We start from the raw sequence: 4,761 nt of genomic DNA on the forward strand, positions 1-4,761 counted from the left end.
GGCTACCCGTCAGCCCCCAAGGGCTGGGGGCTGAGGGAGTGGACTGTCTCCTGCTCTCCCTTCCTGCGACCGTCCCCGCCGGTGTCTGGAACAAGACTGAGCCAAGGCCCTAAGACACCCTGGTAACAAGACCTCAAGGACGCACACGTCACAATGCTGCTTTGCTGGCGTCCTCAGTAGGCGCCCTCAAGGCCACACCCAATGGGTGTCGCCCTTTAGGCACGTCACATCAGCAGAGCAGCAGACATCACCCAATAGAAGTTTCCACAATAAATGTGGCCCCAACAGAAGTAGCTCTAGCAGATGCCACTTCAACAGTTGCCGATTTCTAAAATCATCTCCAAGAAAGATGTTGCCTCAACAGACACCGCCCAACAGACAACCCCTCCATGGACTGTCCCAATAGACACTGTTCCAGCCGATGTCGCCCCAGTGGATGTCATCCCATTCGATGTCGCCTTAATAGACGTCATCCTTAGGTGGGGGTGAAGACCTAGTTGCCTCTCGAGGAGCGCATGCGCATTACTCAAGCCTAGCGATTGATTTGAGTCTGGAAAGTAGCCTGAAAGGCCCTTAAAGAGTACCACAGGTGGGGTTCCACAGCTCTCTGAAACGAATGTCCCTTACCAAATGCACCAAAGCTATTATTTCTATTCAACAAGCATCCAGATTCGTGAACAATTGGGCAATTTTTGTTAGGGTCATTTTCCTGGCTTCCCTGTATAATCACTGTGATTTTCCTTTGCCCCTAGGTATGTGAACTCCAGTTCTATTTGAGACACGGGTTTTGTTAAAATGGACATTTCAAGGCTAAGAGATATCTGAGACAATTTATTGAACTGTTCTAGATGCCAGCCAAGGTGAAAGAACCAGTTGTGGTACAAATTCACAAACCTAGCAGCAGCTCTTCATCCAGGTCCTCTACCTGTCACTTCCAGAGAAGCGAATCTCACTCAGACTCTGACAGTTCCTACTCAGGGAATGAGTATCACCCTGTAGGCTGCAGGAACACCCCCCCCCACACACACACACAAACACACACAAGGGTCGGGGTGGTCGTGGGGGCCCACATGGATCGGGGTCGAGGCAGGGCACAGCAAGGAAAGAGGCACAACCTAACTCCAACCAAACAAAGAAGATGGCTGCACTGGAGTGTGAAGATCCAGGACTGAGCTTAAGAAGGAAAATAGGGCAGCTTGTTCCAGCATGGGCACCCATGCCGCCTGCGCCTTGAACCTTTGGTGCTGCAGATGAGTAACCTGGAAAGCAGTGGAGATCCAGGTTGTGGGCACCTCTCCTGACATCACAAAGCACTATCTACGGTTGACCTGCGCCCCAGACCCAGCAACTGTGCGACCTGTGGTTGTTTTGAAGAAGTCTCTGTGCATGGTCAAGTCTCACTGGAAGGAGAAGCAAAACTATGTATTCGCCTCTGAGCAGATGAAGTCTATTCAGCAGGACCTGACAGTGCAAGGCATCTGCCCCGAGTTCACTGTGGAGGTGTTTGAGACACATGCCCTCATTGCCTTGGAGAAGGGTGACCACGAAGAACTCAACAAGTGCCAGTCGCAACTCAAGTCACTGTACACAGAAAACTTGGCAGGCAATGTGGGTGAATTTATGGCATACCTAATCCCCTATTAGATCTTCACCAAGAACTCTAGGGACATCACTACGCATACCACACAAGGGAGCTGAAAGCTGACCCCTGTGTGTCCCACGCATTGGCAATGAGGGCAGCCTGGGCCCCAGGCATCTACCACCGTTTCTTCTGGCTCTATTGCCATGCACCTTGCATGTCTGGCTACCTTGAGGACAAGTTTGCAGACCGGGAGCACAAGTCTGCCCTCAAGGCCATGATCAGAACCTTCTGGACTGCTCTGCCCATCTCCTACCTGCAGGCTGAGCTGGCCTTCGAGGGCAAGGCCGCCTGCCAGGCCTTTCTAGAGCCCCTGGGCCTGGTCTACACGGGCCCAGACAACTCCAGCACGGACTGCTGCCTTAGCCTGGCGCAGCAGCCATCCTTCTGAGCACCCATCGGGAACGGGCAGTGTTAGGGCTGTGGCCCAGCTCTGCCTTTGTGGATTTTGTTTTTGAGCCAAGGATATGGGCTGTAATTTAATTTGTGGGGATAGGGCTCCAGGAAGACTCAGCATCCCTACCCCCATTTCTCACCGGGAATCTGTACAGAGATTTTTTTTGTTATTTTTTTGTCTCAGAGGGGATAATTGGGAGTATAGTGGAGGAGGGCGGGGTGGGGGCTTTGGCTCTGTGTCCACCTCTCACCTCCACTAATGCTGTCTCACTGTTTTTTCTCTCTTCTGAGCTTGTACTCCAGCACCTGACCCTGCGTGCTGGCCCATCCCATGTTGGGGGGTCAGCAGAAAGAAGACAGGCCATCCAGCCCGCATCCACCTGCAGCAGGCCACCAGTCAGCCACAGCTATTGCCTCGTCTGCCTCTTCATAGACTCTTGTCCAGTCATTGGGGCCTCAGTGTTTGGGATGAAGGGAGCTGCTTAAAGACTATGCCCCACCTTCAACCCCTCACCTCAGAAACGCTAGCCAGCACCACCAACACAGCCAGACCAGCGCTACAGCATACAGAGGACTCCAGGGCCTTTGGGGGACCATGCCAACCAGGCTGCCTTGTCTTACTCAAGTTGTATTAAGTTGTCTTTGTGTCCCCTCCTACCTCTGCCCCAATGTTTCTTCTGATTTTTTTTTCCCCTTCCCTCCCTTCTTTTTCCCTCCCTGCTCCCTGCTCCCTGGTTCAACACACGTAAAATGGTTACAACAGCAGCAGCACGAGAGTAGAGCCAGTCAAAGCCTAGAAGACAAGATGTGTGTTATGCAGAGGGCGAAGCCAAGAAGTCCTCTTGGAGGAGTCCAGAAGAACATGGGTGAGTCTCAGATAACTGAACATTGAGTTATTTACTGTATTGGAATTTGGTTTTGCTTCGTTCAGATTGCGATGGTGCCCCAGTTCTTCCCGCTTAAAGAAAGTGTTTAGCTTAATTTTGATTTTTTACAGGAGTCCACAGTTGAGACTTTGAACTTTCAAAAGAGATTTGGGGTATTTTAAAGAGATTGAATTTTTAATGTGTTTGAATTTGTAAAGACAGTGGGAGTTTTATAGCTATTTATGTTTTTAATGTGAGATCTTGGGGATGAATGAGAAAGGAAAGGTTGTGACTTAGCAGTGATGTGTTTGTGTGTCACGTGGAAAAGGGGTCAGTTGTGCTGAACTGTTTTATGTCAACTTTATACAAGCTAAAGTCTGACTCTAAGACATGGACATAACCCCTCTGGCTAGCCCACTCCTCCATTTTTCTCTACCTTTCCTCCCTATAATGGATGTTGGTCTTTTTCAGCCCCATGCTATTGTCAGTAGGTCAGCTAGAACACACCTTATATACTGGGTAGAAATCCCATATGAAACCCTGCTACCACTCTCCTGTGACTTCTCCACCTCCAGACCGTTTCTCCCCACCACCTGCTATTTCACTCAGATAGAGCCCAGCTTTTGTGTCCCTATGTTGCCACCCTCTGTCATCATTTGATCATTCATTATTGGGCTAAATTCCCTTGTCCTGGCAGGATGGTCGGTCTGCTTTGTTTTGTTTTTATTTCCCTATATATTTTTCTCTGCTCCCCTCTCTCCCTCCCCCCTTCTCTTCTACACTCTTCCAAGATCCCCACGCTCCCAATTTACTCAGGAGACATTGTCTTTTTCTACTTCCCATGTAGATTAGATCCATGTATGTCTCTATTAGGATCCTCTGTTCTGTCTAGGTTCTCTGGGGTTGTGAATTGTAGGCTGGTTTTTCTTTGCTTTATGTCTAAAAGTCACTTATGAGTGAGTCCATATTATATTTGTCTTTCTGGGTCTAGGTTACCTCACTCAATAAGATGTTTTGTAGATCCATCCATCTGAAATCAAATCTGGACATGAAAGCAAAATCCAGTACTATTTACATAGAGGAGGGGGACAATCAGGAGGGGGAAGAAAGGACATTGGGGACTACTGGAATGGAATATGAGCAAACTACATCTATATACACACATAAATATGCACGTTCATTTATGAACATGGAATAATGAAAATTTGCATAGTAAATAAATAAATTAAAAGTTGAGTTTCTTAGTTCCTTTATCTTTTTTCCCATATTTTCCAGAATAGCTCAGTACTGTCTATAATGTTATGATATTCAATACATACATACATAATCAATATGTGGAAAATATTGGAGTATCAGAGCCAGTGCAGCTTCTAGGGCTTCCATTCAAAAGTACCACAAACTAGATGCTTTCCAAAACAAAAGAATTTATGTTCTCAGTGTTGGAAACTAGATATCTTAAAGTGGTGGCAGCTTCCCCTACACCCATCTTCTGGAATGGGTCATGGTCTGGTTAACTGTATAACTTCCTTTGGGGAGCATTGAGGACATTCTCCTCTGTAATGACCTTCCATTCTAGAGAGTTTACACTTCCTGGAACCCAACCACTACGATCTCCACAACCTATCTGATCAAGGGGCAGATGATTTGTCAGAAGTGTGAGGTCCCTTTTCAGGTGTTGTCACTTGTTCCTGTAGGACCTAGCTAATCCAGGAGAGAGGGAGGCAAAGGCCATGGTGGTGGCTTTCCTCTTAGCTACTCTATCCTCATTCACTTAGGCCTCCAAGTATGACTGTTACAGGCCCAGATCAGTTATATCAGTCTCGAAGAGTGAAAACTAGTTTAAAATTTACGTGTTGCCAT

The sequence above is a fragment of the Arvicola amphibius genome, chromosome X (genome assembly GCF_903992535.2).
Source record: "Arvicola amphibius chromosome X, mArvAmp1.2, whole genome shotgun sequence".
Taxonomy (NCBI): domain Eukaryota; kingdom Metazoa; phylum Chordata; class Mammalia; order Rodentia; family Cricetidae; genus Arvicola; species Arvicola amphibius.